The sequence below is a fragment of the Pogonomyrmex barbatus genome, unplaced genomic scaffold (genome assembly GCF_055798465.1).
Source record: "Pogonomyrmex barbatus isolate J1 unplaced genomic scaffold, ASM5579846v1 scaffold5, whole genome shotgun sequence".
In the NCBI taxonomy this organism is placed as follows: domain Eukaryota; kingdom Metazoa; phylum Arthropoda; class Insecta; order Hymenoptera; family Formicidae; genus Pogonomyrmex; species Pogonomyrmex barbatus.
In genome coordinates, this window is record NW_028297149.1 from 7,534,093 (window position 1) to 7,550,872 (window position 16,780).

The 16,780-nt window shown below is 31.8% G+C and overlaps 1 protein-coding gene across 11 annotated transcripts in view; it reads left to right on the top strand.

Annotated features, from left to right (window-relative positions):
- Positions 1–8,686: 8,686 nt before the first annotated feature.
- The window catches only part of LOC105427216 (glutamate receptor ionotropic, kainate 2), a 128,203-nt gene continuing 120,109 nt past the window's right edge, over positions 8,687–16,780 (top strand). For 3 of the 11 annotated variants that reach the window (XM_089082084.1, XM_089082085.1, XM_089082089.1), the window contains exon 1: positions 8,688–9,516. The gene's annotated coding sequence lies outside the window, so the exon portion shown is untranslated. Of the gene's footprint in view, positions 9,517–16,780 lie in introns of all 11 variants that reach the window. The other 8 variants (XM_089082083.1, XM_089082086.1, XM_089082088.1 and 5 more) reach the window with 5 other exon arrangements.

The following is a 16,780-nucleotide window of genomic DNA, read 5'->3' on the forward strand; positions in this document are numbered from 1 at the left end:
TTTTGACATCGTTAATTAAACGCAAACGATAATATAATGTACACGCAAAACGATAATATAATGTATACATATAAATTATAAAAAAATGTGTGTATTTGTATGTATATTAATTGCATGTGCTAGGAAATTTAATGTTTTTTCAAATATTTTTATATAAAAGTTACAGCAAATAAATAATTAATATTACAATGTAATTAAAACAATATTAAATTAATTAAATAATAAACTAATTCTTTGTAATAGGCCTCGATATATCATGTTTAAATTCTTTAAAGGTAAGTTGGTAAACAAAAAAAATAACCAAGTCGAAAACAAATACAAAATGGAGAGTATTAATTAAATGTGTCTGTTATGTGCAAAATGTATTAATTAGCAACATTTTAAACAATCACAAGGTAAATTTATAGGTAATGTTAAATTTGTACTTTAATTAAATTGACTTTCGAAATAGGTTAGAAACTACAGAAAGCAAATACGTTCGTAGAAGTCTTTTTCTGATGAGAGATCCTTTCGAGCAGAATGGTGAAATAAAAACAGCTAATATAATCGTCAAAGTTCTTCAGAAAAAAATCTCATTTACTACGATTAGAATTTGTAGATTTAATTATACAACTGAGATTGATGTAAAAAGATTTTTGTATCTGTAGATTTAAAATCACAAATTACTTTGACCGTTCAATTACGGTAACTTTTTATTAAACTCGATACAATAATAATCGTGAAAAGTAGATGAAAAAAATGGAAAAAAATTAAAATTTATTATAAATATTTGTATGATGATAACAAATTGACTTTAAATTAATTATATAGAAGTTTTACGTCAAAAGTAGCAGACAATTTGTATTTAGATTTATATTTATATTTAGTAAAGCGAATATAAGATTTTGCCGTGTAATAATATCGCCCCTCGCGTTTTCGTCTGGAAGAAAATTTCTAGACGAGAGTAAAATTACCGGTAAACACCGGTTAATTACGTATCTTGGAATACTCGCGAAGAAGTTGCATCCTCGAGTGGGTTTCGGCGTGTCAACCAGTGCGCTATCGACTTCCTGGGGCTTCGGAAGAAGGATAAATTACGAAGCTGCATAAGCGCTGCTTAATTAATTTCGAACCAACGTCTTAAGCACGGATCTACCTTGCCTCGAAGGTGCCGGCTCGCGCTTAGCCTGCCCTTAAAAGAAAACCTGAAATGAATGATAGTCATCGTTAGTCACCTCGCGCTCCAATGCGTTTCCCCGAATTTATCTCCGGTTCAACCGTGCTGGATTTATTTTTGGCATGATAAGTGGTCCTTTCTATCGTCAGGAAGCAGAAAGGGAAGATGAAGAGGAGCAGAGATACGCGGTAAAGACGCGAGGATGAGGGAAAAGAGCCCTTTAGAGGAGAAAGAGGGATAAAGGGAAAGACTATAGCCGTGATAGAGACGGTCACTAAACATGAACTGGTTTTTCAACTTGTTCCCTACTTCTAAAGTCTATTTTTTTATCATCCTCATTTTGCCAAAGGCTGGGTTTTGCCACTTTAATTAATGGTTTTGTTAATGGTAGAAGGAGACGCGTGCTTTGAACGTCTCTGTCATAAAACTTTGTTTTGCATTAAGTCTTAATCTACTTTCGTAGAAAGCTACAATAATCAAGTACACTCGACTAGAAGACGCTACAGTGTAAGACATTCAGATAAATGCTTTCCTTTTAGCTCCGTTTAATTAAATATTTTTTAATACACAAATAAGTATAACATGTACTTTCACTTTGCAGTTCCACGATTCTCATATATATCTTATTTCACTGTACTTTCTTCCATTTTATAGTATTTAAAATAAAATGATTGTATTCGAATAGATGAGAGAAAAAGAAAAGGAAAGAAAAGTTTAAAAAGTAATTAAAAAGAACAGATCTACGGCAAATTCTCATTTATGTTATTTTAGTATTACTTGAAGATGCACGAGTTAGATATAGTAGTTGGTTCGCGATGTTTCTTGTTGTGTGGTCACGTCGCAAACGATCGGTAGTAGTTGTTTCTCATTTCAGATTCGTAAGAGCTTACAGACTTGTAATTGTGTTACAAACATTCGCGGCTAAGTCGTGCTTCGGACATTTTCACTTTGATATTTAAAGGAATGACTACAGAAACGACTTTGCAAAGAGTAATTGTACTATGCAACAAATTTTCTTTATAACTCAAGAAGAGTCTACTTTTATTGAATTGTTTGCATCGTGTATCAGATTTAACGGTATGCCGTCGTCAACTTCTATTACCTTGAAGTTTGCATGCTAGAAACTTTCTGTCGCGTGCAGATCCGCGCTAAACGTTCATTGGCAATATGAAAATTGAGTTTTAATCACTTGCCGAGATTCATAGTATAAAATTTGTCATGAAATTTTGAAAGGAATGCCATTAAAATAACTTTGTTATGTAGCGATTAATTTTCGTGCAATTTTCGTATGTTCTCACATGACACAAGTTTGTTGGGAGCTATAAGCGTGTTGGAAGCGGAGAAGGAAAAGATATATCATTTTCTGCCTCGTGCGCGCTTTCATTGTAAATGCAGAAAGTAAAATATATGATGAAAAGTATAACATCAAAATTAATATTTTGAAAGAATTTTAATTTTTTTCTCCTATAATTCTTTTTAATTTATGAAAGACGCAAATAGAGCTTTGTGTAGCAATTTTGCTAACGTTATAACAAACTGAGTTAAAGTTAGCAGTAAAATATTAAACTGTCACATTATTGAGAAGATTGTGCGATGAATCTTGTAGATAAAGAAATAAATAACTTTAGCCACGTAGTTATGATACACATATAGCCGAAAGACGACCGCAGGATTTAGGTAAAGCGAGAAGAGAAAGAGTCAAGGATGAAAGTTGTAGTAGTCGGCTGGCTCGTTGGGTACCAAACGATCTGGCGAAGATCCAAGGCACCGGCAATCGATATATACGCGCTAGCTTATGAACAATGAACTCGAATATCGCCGCGAATAAACGAGGCCACACAATTTCGATTCAGCGATTCAAGCAAGCTTAATATATATATATATATATATATATATATATATATATATATATATATAAAACTTGTTTCTAATACTAGAGAACAAACATTTTGTAGAAAGGATGCTTTCATAGTAAGAGAATATTTTATTTGCTCTTTGAACTTTTACAGAAAGATATTTTCTTTTCGATGTGCACGTTTATAATGTTTTAAGTGACGAAAAATATCAAATATAAAATAAAACAAAATTAAAAATTAAAATTTATGTCATTCATATTGATATTTATATATAAATTATAAAATATATTAAATTAATGTTTCTTATCCTTTCCTGTTACATTTTAAAATTCTATTAAAAGATCGATAAATTTTGTACAAATTAATTAATCATTCATGCACACATAGTATGCACAATAGGCCGTGCATTGCGTTACAAGAGAGATGATTTAATTCCAGATTGACCAAATTTCTAGCATAGTGATGCAATCGACCAACCATAATTAAATTTTACAAAAATAATTGTATCCATTGTGATAACATTGTTCTGACGGGAAAAAAATTCATGTCTCTGAACACGTAACTATTCCTATATTAATTCTAAAAAAAAAAGATTTAAAATGTACATATCAAAATGATTTCAATTATAATTTAATGTTTTACACTTTAATTGTTTTATTCATAACACGATGATATGTTCAATAATATACAAAATCATAAATGCATGTATAATTTAAGAACTTTTATTTTAACATTTGTCGACGCGTAAATAAATTTAAAAAGCTCGCTTGACGAAAATATATTTATCAATTTAGACAATTGAATAATTTATACGGGAATGAATGGCATGCTTGATCGTAATCGTGTGCGTGTACAATCGGTTTCACCGCGTCAGCTAGATATGAGAAAGACAAAGCGCGTAATTAATTCCGCTCGTAGAAAGAAATCGTGCAGTCGAGCGAGGCACAGCGTTGAAAATTCCGAATTCCATGCGAAACACGATCGCTCGGGCGCAAAAGGATGTTACAAAGCTCTCGGGCGTTGTAATCCAGATAGCCTGATTGCGAGGAAAAAGTCAAGAGGAAAGGAACACAATGCTGTACGAGATTACTGACCGATATTTGTCGTCCGCGACGGCAGTTTTCGATCACGCAAGTATGAGAAACACTTTGAAAAAGTACGAAACAGAATGACGGTCAGAGAAAAAAAAGAACATTTTGTCAGGTCGCTGTCGCTCTATGCTTGATTTATCTATTGTACGCACGTACGGACGTATAGCTTTTCTGAAAAGGAAAAAAGTTTCTGCTGCTATATTTCTGCATGCTGCTATATCCACGATGCACTCGCTATAGTGAGCAACTTACTTTAATTCTTTTGCGTTGAAATTCAATCCACAGCTATTGCAGTACACTCGGATAAATCGTGGACGCGTAGTGCACTTCGAAAATTGTTTTATGCAATTGCAGCAAAGAGATTTATACAGAAAATATTCCATGCATATTGCCCAATGTTTCAGTCAAAAATATTAAAGTTAAAAATGTAGAGTCAGTTTAAAGTAGTAGAGCTTTCATGCTTGTATTATAAATGATAAAAAAAGTTTTGTACATTACAAAGTTTTATAAAAACTTAAAATATAAGCTCATAATAAATATTGTCTCTCAGATATTTCAAAATTTGAATAGATATTTTCTTGTATAAATATCCATTCCAAAATTGTAACGCTGTTTGCATTTACTGTTAATAAATAAAAAATGAAAATATATATATTCAAATATAAAATTTGCAAAAGAATAGTTGCAATTCCGTTATCTGCGTTATTGTCCATTATCACATAAGCTCTTTATGTTTATGCGCTTAACACGTACCAAGTCGTAATGCGAAATAAAAAAAAAAGATTCTCTTGCATACAGTAAATAGAAGAGATGAAATATTGTGTGTTCATCGATATTTCATTAGTTTACTGAAGAGGAAATTGTTTCGCAAATACTCATTAAAATACGTGACTATTTTTTGCATGACGCTCAATACTAAATACGTTACTTTTAGCTTATTACAGAAATTTTTAGAAATTTTTAAAAAAGTAAATTTATAGCTAATGCTCTTTTTCTAATAATATTTATTATATTATTTTATAGTTAATATATAAATATATTGTTGATGTCACGGTCATCAGTAATAGGTAAAAAAATCCGTTTTTTATCATGCGTCATCATGCACATAGTGATAAGTAAGATGTCTACTTTTTACGTCGTTGTCACGACGGTTTATTATCCCATTAAGAGAGAATCTCATGAGAGCTGAGGTACATGCTTTCACGAAAATTTTGTCAGCAGTTTTCTTGGGGTTCAGCCAGAGCGTCACTATACTTTACTAAGAGAGACATTGAGACACCATAGCATAGCGAGATGTCGCGACGCGATAACGACGTTTGATGATGATTGAACGAAAGATTTTTCTATGGAAGAATTATATGCTGAATGTGTATAGAGTGCAATAACAAAAAAATATTAGACAATGCGATCGTTGTGACAGACATCTTAATTTAATCGTCTTTTCTGATAACACGGAGCAAATATATTGAAGAGACAGTCAGCAGGAATTTTCAACGACGGAGAAACTCATTAAAAGTTTTTTTCTTTACTTCCACGTTGATCGATAGATGAGCAAATGAAATAAACTGCTCATTAGCTTTTAGCGAACCGTAACATTTCAATTCAATTTAATTCGCGCGGAAAACAGTGCCTTTTTCTCATGCCCTTTTTTTCTCATATTTTACCTTCTCTTCAGAAAGCTTAGTTAAATCGCGGTATGCAACGAGAAAATATGGATCAATAAATCAGAAATTATTAAAAATAAATTTTTGCGATATCATTATTATAATAAAAAACGTTTTAATAGTAATTGTTAATTTGTTGCTATTTTGCTTTTCGCATTTTTAAGTTATATATAGTAAGATCGTGATAATTATTTAGCAAACAATAATAAAAAAATTAGCTGGTAATATATGAAAGAAATGGAATGCAATAAAAGAAATAAAAAAAGTTTTATTAGATAGTAGTGACGTTTTGATAAGCCGTTATAAAGATTCAAGACATAATATATCATCGTCCTACAACATCTCATAACTCTTATTACTAAAGTTAAGAACACAATGTATATCATGACAAAAGCCGTTAAGTTCAAGTATAGCTTAAAATTTTAGAATTTACATTTTTCAAATTTATCTTCAAAAGTGTTCACTTTTGTATGTTTGCTTTTGTTAAGAATAATCCAAGAAACTAAATATCAATAAGCTAAAATGTAAATAAAAAATACAGAGAGAGAGAGAGAGAGAGGGAGAGAGAGAGAGAGAGAGAGAGAGAGAGAGAGAGAGAGAGAGAGAGAGAGAGAGAAGAGCAATGGATTTATTAAGAGATAATCTATTAAATAAAAAAAATTTTGATCATGAAATCACATTGAATTCATTTTATTCTAAATAGATTTTAAATATATTATGTACATTTACACCGTAATTTTGTCTTAAAAGATAGTTAAAGCATTATTACTGTAACGTTAAACGAGAATATGATTATTTATCTATAGAAAATTATAGAATATAATTCTATAATATATCCATATATTCTATATATCCATAGAATATAATTATCTATTCATAGAAAATTATAAACCCTGTATTCCGCGTTTGTATCATAACTAGCGAATGTACACAGGACAAACAAATGTAGTGTATATAATATCGATGCTATTTCCAACCTTTTAGGTGAGAATTACATTGAAATTGTATTTGTGAACAAATCTCTGCTTAGTGAAGCAGACATTTACTATAATACTGGAGAGAAATAAATGAGTACTCATTTTAAAAATACTCGGGAATATTCGTTTTAAAAATCTTACGTTTTAAAAATGAACGTTTACGGTCAAGTAACTAATGGCGGGGAGGAACGTTTAGGTGGGCATCAAATCGCTGATAAATACGAACTTTATCTCAATCCTCTTTGCATAGGAAATAGTCAGGGTCGTTGTTCACTAACGCGGATAAGACGACTTCGCTTGACTTTGTAGTCTTCTATCTGTGCTCTTCCAGGAAGTGTAGAATCAACTTAGATAATCCATTCTCCTTCCTCTTACGCTCACCTTTCCGGAATTTCCGTTCTTTCCGCTTTCCCTGGAACCGCAACACGGAGAACCCTTCGAGCGATTTTCGTAGTCGATATGCGTTGCTTCACTTATCCTACTTATTTCTTCTCCTCTGCACGCTCCTTTCACTATTTTCACGCTAAGTTTCATAGTTTTGGTAACATCACCTCATGTTTGCGTTATCTTCTGCCGGCAACGCAAAGGATGTAAATATTTAGGATTTTCATAAGCTCTTACACTTGTAATATAATTAGAAATTTATTTCAAAAGCGCAAGAAGCAGAGAGAGAGGAAAAGAGGGGAAAGAAAGGAGGAAGAGAGAACATTAACGATCTTTGCGCGTTCAGAATAAGGCGATTGCTCCTGCGAAGCTTTGCTCTTCCGCGTAAATCCCGCGAGATGAAGCTTTAATTCCTTCCCGCAAAACATACGACGCGAACATTGTCAAATATACGAGCTTAATTTGGGAGCGTGGTCAGACCACGCGGAGACGAGCAAGTAATCCAAGTGGGAAGCAATTTCGGTTCTTCATCAGACTGCCTTATGTACTTAAAATGAGAAGAGAATGCCGTGCGTATCGTTCTTGCTTTCTCCTTCTTCTTTCTTTCGTCTTTTCTTTCTAAAAATGCTTTACGTGGCAAAGATCTGTGGCAAAGCAATTTTAAACCGTGTCACCGAAGCCTACGTAGCACTCTAAAATACCGTGAGATTGGATTGGTGAAGTTGCGATCGTTCTGCGAGACTAAGAAGTGAATCTTGCATGGAGCTAAAGTATGGTCAATGTCGAGGAAACTCGATAATCCAGATAAGATGCAACTCGATTTCTTGCAGTGAGCTCTCGAGGAAAGACGATATCATGAGAGGCGAGACTCTTCAATCTATCAATTCGGTATCGCACATCGTGTATTGCAACTTTGTGTTTTAGAAACTTGTAGTTCAGGAAACATATATACATATACATACATATATAAAATACACGAAATTAAAATCAGAGTTTTCTTTAATAAGAGAAAACCTTTCTTCATTATACTCGTACTAATTATTAGCGACGTGAAGTAGATCTTATCATTTAACCCTCGTGTATTAATTAATTAGTAATAATAAATATATTTTAACTATTTTAATTTTAAATTAAAAGATTCTAAGAAATTTCGAAATTTCGCTATTTTAGAATTTATAATTTATCTAGACTTGGAGCTATATTTCGTACTTTCTGATGACTACACGTCCGCATTGTGAAGCGACGAGATGGTCAGGGTCGCGCGAGTCCGCTAACCTACATAGGCGGACGCGAGCCTGCTTCTTTCTAGGGTTGTCTTCGGCACTCGCGCAGGATGTCGAACGAGAATTCTGTGTGTTTCGTATGCATTATCCTTTTCTCTCGCACGCCGCGTATCCTTCTCCCTTTTCTCCACGTCTCTTTCTTTCTCTCTCAGACCGCTGTTATCTCTGTCTTTGTCTTCCTTTCTGTCACTCTACTAACCACCCCTTTCGAGCTACCCTCGAAGGCCACCCACTACCCCGCACTGCCTGTCCGCGCATTCGTCCGGGGGTGGCGGTAAGTTCTCGCGCAGCCAGTGCCCGCGCGTCTCTCGCGATCGTCGGACCGCGCGTACCTAAAATAGGGAGGTTCTCGTCGTCCTCGCGGATGTTTGCGCGCGGATCTCGCAAGCCGGTCAGAGAAAACTCGTGTGATTTATTACGCCGGAAGTAAGCTTGACGTTCGCCTGTGAGTGGATACAAAGAGTTACAGGGAAACCGCCATGCGTCATGGAATGTTTTGATTATTTGACGATCAAGTCAATTGGTTCTCATACCAAATTTTTTAAGAAACTTGTGATCGACGAGTTTAGAAAGAATTTGTCGTACAAATTAATAATATAGTATTTTTAACACAAAAAAAATTTTAGCTTAGAAAAATTTGCATTTTAATTATGCCACCCGGAAAGCCAAACTTTGCGACTTTTTCAAGAAGAAAAGATCGATCGATCATCATACGTTTTGGATTTTAGCAGTTTTATCTTCGCGTTCCCCAATCTCTACTTTCCTTAAGCATTGACGCCGATAAATAATAAGGTGATCAAAATGATACGATATTTATAAACGTGATAAAAAATAAAAAATAAGCGACATTAAAATCGGAGAGACTGATAAAATTCAATTGTGCGAATATGCAGAAAAGATCGTGGTGACTCTATAAAGAAAGTGCAGGGATGGTAGAGCATATCAAGGATTAAAGGAGACACATCAGAATGTTAAAAGCATCGCGGTGATTTTGAAACCGAGCAAACGAAAGAAGAATTCTTCCAGAGAATTGTTGATGGCAATCATGTTGTGCGGAACGAGTCTCGTGAGATGCAATGATATCTTCTATGTCGCGTAGACGAACGTGAGTGTTGTCTCGAGTTATAAGTTATTTTTATTGGCATATAACTGTCGAGAAAATTAGATATTCGAAAAAAGAAAATATATTATTTTAAAACAAAGTTTGTCGGTAAAATTCTACAATTTTACGTGGAGATATTTCACAAAATAACATGGAATTCAATTAAAACTTATAGTTTTATTTAATTCAATTTATAAAAAGAAATTACAAGTTAAACTAATTTGTACTAAGTTTGATTTATATTTCTATATGTGAATTTTGTTTCTAATTATTCTTAAAATGTGAATATTTCGCTAATAAGCGTTACTCTTTAAATCTTGTGCTTTAATATAACATATATTTGATTAAATGAGTTGCAATGAGATTAACTGGTTATTATTTTATGACTATAACATATGTATGATATCTGACATCTTTCATTTATAAACAGAAAGCTTATAGCTTTAGCTATCAATAAAATATTCTCTCTTGGAATACTTTGTACATGCATGCGATGCAAAAATAGTGATGTGGCAGAAGAGATGAGCGCGTTGAATAGTGTTAATACCGCATCAAAAAGGCCAACTCTCTTGCTATCTGTCTGCCTATCTTTGCTAACGAGCATCCGAGTATTTCAAAATAGCCTGGCAGAAACACGGTCCGTAATATCCGCTTTCGTAAATACAGTTTCGAGTGTCATAGAAATTTCGAGATTATATCCGCGCGGCACGAAGGATTTGCACAACTCACGAAGGCTTACATATTTTGCAAGCGATCGTTAAGTATGGCGTATTGAATAACCGATGGCGGATTATCTTTAAGAAAGTTTTTTATTGTGATAACATTAACAAATAATAATTTATAACTTCTTGCACCGATAATTAAATATTTCATGTAATTGTCATGAATCGAATATATTTTATTTATTAACTGTACAATAGTATAATAGAACTTATTTTAATAACCCTCGCGTTATCTTTTTGCAATATTTTTTTGTAAATATTGAAACGCGATCTAATAAAAATTAATTCAAATTTATATAAATTAATTTTATTTTTTTTTTTATTTTTAACTTTTTGTTTAACTTAAGCGTATCTAAATTTATTTCTTTATACAAAGCACAAGGTGAAAGAAAAGCGAGAGTGAGACACAAACAATATTTGGCCTATTGATGTTTATTAATTATCGCATATTCCATTTACCAATTATTTGTTTGATAATGAAGTCATTGCAATCCACATGGTTTAGAATAATAGACATCTACATAGTCATTAATCATAATTATTGTTACTATGTATCAGTGGTACGATTAGATGTATTAATACGCTATACGATTCAACTTTAAATGCGATGATATCCATAAATTCCGCGTCATTTCCAACCGAGCGATAATTAATGAATGTGATAGCCCAAATATCCTTTGCTCCTACGCTCTTTCTCACTCTCGCTTTCCTTTCACCTCTTACTCTATACAATAATGTACAGTACTGTATACTATATACAATGCATTGCCAATACATAAGTTTTGATTGATATCTTAAACACATTCTCATTGGAGATGTTCCACTTATAGCCATTTTTCTTCTCATTTTAATTTTCAATATCTTTTTTTATTTTGATGTATGTATATATAATTAATATTAAAATTAATACTAATTATATGACATAATGCAATTTTGAGAAAATAAAATTAATAATTACACTAAAACGAACAATCAAGCTTTACATATACATATCTATAGTTTAATTAAAGAATTTTTTACTTTTGGTTGTTAATAAATCCAAAATTGTGTAAGCAGTTTGGTTAATAGTATTGATTAATGGTATTGTCAAACAGTAACATTTGTTAATTAGCACAGAGAAACTTGTTATAAGATTATAAGACATATAAGTGTTATATATAAGTTATTGTTATATAAAATTCCATTGCTAATTAATTTATTCACAATATGATTGGGCATAAGTTTTTTTATAGCTATGTTATATTATTATTAATGCAGCATCATAAATTGTTATTAATGTAATAGTAGAAGCTTATTTGTTTATTAACAACAAAATTTTGTATTATAATAATATAATACAAATATACAAACATAATCTGCTTGTTATCCCACAATATATGGAATATTATTAATGTGATATTTGATTTAATCAACAACTTGTAGAAATGTCATCTATATGTATCAATCATGAGTCTTTAACATATGATTGTTAAAATATTTACTGTATTAATGAAAAATGAAGGACAAAGGTTTAGTGTATACAAACCTAAGCGTTTCATATATGAATTTTTAATAGACAGTTTGCAAATGAAGTTTTGATTCTAAATATTAAATATGTGCATTATACATGAGCAATATTTTAATTACGAGCTAAATAATACAAACTATATACGAAATTTATATTATACAAATTTATACATATAATACAGAATATTCGTCTCTAATATGTTGATTATAATATTTATAATAATATATGCTGTATTAAATTATTTTAATATAACAGAAGCAATACAAGAAACATGGACAATTAATGAAAGATGTTTTATAAATCATATTTTATAATATAAATGAAAATTTTTTCCTCATAAAGAAAATAATGAAAACAATACAATTGATGAAAATAATTATTCATATTTTTCTTATTCTCCGCTGTTGAATAAATTCTATCTCGCTTAATAATCAATACCAAATACTTTTCTCTTTTCATTTATACTCTTTATTGTATTTATTTTACTTCCAAACAATTCACCATTAATGAGACTACCGTAATTACTTATTGCAGTTATTGCAAATCGCTTTGTATTAATCCGCCGAAGAAAGAATATGCTACATTTTTATTAAAGTAATAACAACGAATGCAACGAATGCAGTTGCGATTACTTTTGACATCGCATTTTCAATTTTTATTATCGCATTTTCAAATTTTATTTAAAAAAAAAGTACGCTGAGTGCAGTTCCTTTTTGCCGCGCGTATATTTCCCATTTGCAAGGAGAAGCTCTCCGAAGAACATCGTTGGGCTTCCACGTGAGCAAAAGCGGGTTTCGCGCGTGTAGAAATATGGTATGTTGTATTGTATAATACGATAACGTCACAACGTAGCAACGACGTTCCCAACTTCTTTCCTTACTTTAAACGCGTCTTTCACGCTTTCTCTCAACTCGGAGCGCGGTTAACGCCTCATTCCGAAATAATCGAGACAAACGAGAGACACACTCGTCAAATGTTTCCTTCCTTCCATCTTGCAACTTGACATTTCTGAAGCATATGTTTCCTGAAAGCGTAGCGCTACGTGTTAGAAATTCATAATTTTCCAGTCTGCACTTGCTTCTAACAGCATCATGCTTCACTTTCAGTACAATGTTTAGTACAAAATATTTTTGTCTCCTTTTACTGAAATTGTTTTCATGACAGATCTAAGAGACATAAAATATATTTAATATATGTATTTAAAATATAAAAATAATATATTAAATTAAATTCTTATGAAGAATAGATATAAATATTTTATAAATATTATTGTTAAATATATTTAAAAATGTTCCAATGCTTTTTCCATTCCATGTTCAAATGCTTTATCATTATTTTGATTTATTCATAAATTTATATTCACGTATATCTGCTAATAAACTATTTCAGAAAATTTTGGAGTTTTGAAGAGAAAACTGCAAATTATGACTGTTGCGTGGCATAATTTTATATGCCAGAGTTGAAAATTGCGGATTTAAAATGTCACAAATAAGTTTAAATATCAATATGTCATACATTTTAACTAGATGACTAATTTCTTTGACTCGTTCTTATGATCCATCCATCTACATATCTCACGCGATTCTAATATCGATTAACCATTTACCGTTTCTTCGTTAAATCTCGCTCAACCGCGACGCGTCAACTTTCTTCCTGAATCTCCTCGAGAATATGGAAGTTATGAAATTCTTGCTGACACCGTCGCGTTATTAATCGCGCAACCACCCACCGAGCATTCATTCGTAGTGCAATGTATCGCTGATGCGATGTAGCTTATATACTTCGACCATAGAAGCGTCCTAATAATTTTTAGAAATTTATTATAACCCGATTGTTCGAAACGAGAGGAAATAAAACGAGAAGAAACGGAAGTTAAGGTCCGCTCGAAATATCGTGCGTCTTTACTTGTTGCCGTTAAATCCTGATTGGTGATTCGTTACTTCTACAATACGCCTCGGTTTTATCCTCTACACTACTTGCTTCGTAACTTCGCCAGAATGTAATAGTATCGTGCATCAATCTGCTACGTTTCATTTATTCCTTCTCTTTGCTTGAATTTCGTAATAAAACTGGGCTATTTAAGTCTTCATTAAAAGTATCATGTAATATCAGAACCCTGATAATGACGATTTGAATTTTACAACTAATTTATTATTAGACGACTTATTATTATTATAACGGCTTAAATTAAAAAAATTTTTAATATAACAAAACCTAAAACCACATCATTTATATATATATATATATATATATATATATATTAATATAATAAATTTATTATTATATTACATATATATATGTAGTAGCTTAATCAACCATTGTAATGTTGAATTAAAGTTAAGGTCTATGAGGTTAGAAAGATATAAATTTTTGTAAAATAAGATATAAATTTTTGTAAAATTGAAAAGAACATTAATTGTTCATAAAATTATTTTGATCTTATATCTTATATCTGAGTATTATCAAATTGATATATTTATAATTTCAGTTTCAACAGTTTAAAAATATTTATCGTAAAATATTATGCAGAAATAGTTTTAGCTTTTCAATGAAAGATGATAAACTTAGCTTTCAATAAATCGGATTATCGGAGTTTTAACAAGCAAAAACTTAAGACAACCGATTTTCTATATCGCCCTCCAGTCTTTTGATGCACTAAAATAAATAATTAAAAATACGTCTACAATAAAATACACTTAAACGTAAAATTGTAAAATTAAATAACTGCAAGAAGAAAGAATAAAAAGCAGCTTTTGTTGAAAATTATGGTTATCAGCACTCTTTTACGATCTAGAAAGACGATCCTTGCTCTCTATCCACGTTAATTCTTCTCGATCGTAAAACCCATAAAGAATGGATGTAATGTAGTTTTTATCGGCAATAAAACGCACTCCAAATGTTATCTATTGTTGTAAAAAAAGCGTGCACAATATGGTTTCCACACTTTATCCCTATTTCTTTCTTTAACATGCACTTAATTTTTGTTAAATTTTTGTTAAATTATAATAAATTATTAATTAGAAATATTAAAAAATAAGCATCCATTAGCAAAAGATCATTATGTTTGTTTCCGAGAGTTATCTCTAAACAAGAAGTTATATCTAAAAATATTATTTTTTGCACTTTTAAATACTACTTCATCCTAAAATGTTTCTCATTTTTTATATTAGAGATTTATTTGTCATATATGTATCATTCTAATATTAAAAATTCACATAATTTTGTGATATACTACCACTTCCTTGATAAATCCTCTTAATAAGATATGACAATTTTGTTAGGACAAAAGTCTTGAATTACTAAGAGGATTACACGAGAGAAAGGAGAGCGTACGCCACATAGAGTTGCCGAATGGGACGAAAGACGGCAGAATGAAAAAAAGCCATTTCAAACGCAATGGACACACCTACGTAATCAAGCGGCGCGCTTAGGACCGCGCCGTTCGGCAAACAAACACGCAGCGAGAGGCAAAGTTACCCTGGTTAAATTGGGTTAGTTGAAATCCGTTTACGCTAACTCTAATAGCGAAAGCGTGAGCTGCATGCGGCATCGACACTGAACTTTCGTTGAGAGCTCGTTGTTGACGATTCGACGAGTAGCACGCGCGAAGTCTTTATTCTCTTGACCAGTTTTTTGATCGTCAAATACGGAAAACTTGTCGATATACTTTGATTTGTATTGTAGTCGTGCAGCTTATTGTACGAAGAGAATATTGTATTATGATCTAAAGAAATTTTATCTGATGATAAATGATATCAATAATTAGATATGGTTAATTAGTTTCTTTATTTGTGTACAGTGCGTGGATAATTTAACCTATGTAATTAAAGTCTTGAATTTCACATTATTCAAATCTGCGTGTCAACATAGTGTAATAGTGTGTTATTCATCGAAAGATGATATAACCATATATATAGATGATAACAATAATGTAATCGAATTCGTATCTAACTAAATCTACAGAATAATTCTTGCGCCAATGTAATCAAATAAATGTATTGATATCAGAAGCAAGATATATTGTTGCATGGATAATAAATAATTTTACGTATATTAAAATGTATTTATCAGAAATGTGAATAATATCAGCGAATTATTAATATTATTAATATTTAAGAGTTAATATTAATATAAATATAATATTAACATGGATTAACATGGATTAAGAAATTCCAAAATTCCAAAATGTCGACATTGCCAAAATCGATATATGTATATTGTATAAATATCCATTAAATATTTATTTGATATTAAGAGAAAAAAAGATAACATAAATATAACATAAATCTTTTAAGCTAGCAAAACTTATAAATTCTCCCGTTAGTCATTTCACGGAGGAAATTATGACGCTATTGTGTCCCTCGACGCTATTCTGCGATATTCCGGTGGTTTGCTTCAAGGAATGTCGTTGAGATTGAGGGAGTTTGCTCGCCGGGAAAGCGCTTGATTCAACTACATTTTTCTCGTAACGCAGTTTTAAGTACGAACTCTATCTGTCGCGTTAGCACGATCGAAGTTACGGGGACGGGATTGTCGGGCAACACAATGCGGCACGTCGAGATAGAGTCGGGCGTGGGGACACTATCGTGGCAGGACCAAAAACTCCAGAATCGCTTCGGAAATAAAGAGAGCGACTCTCTTTCCCTTGGTATCTTTGGCTCCGACGTAACGGAGGTCGTATCTACCAAGGAGGTCGCACTCCCTTTTTTCCATCTTTCCCTCTGGAAAATGCACCTCTGGGAGTGGAAACGCGGACCCATGTGATTTCACTCCAGAGACCATAGCATCGCTTCTTTTCTCATCATTTTTGAAGCATAGAAAACTAAATCAGACTTTAGGTCTAACGTGCGCAACCAAAATGACTATGTTAAAAAGAATATAGTTATGCCTAGCAGTTTTTTTTTAAATAGCAAATCTTTTTAAAAACTTAATATTATGCGCATATAAGTGATATCATATTATTATAAAAATATTATTTTTAATAAGTTTTGTCTTTTTTAAAATCGATCGCTGTTTAATATAAAATATTTTTCATGTT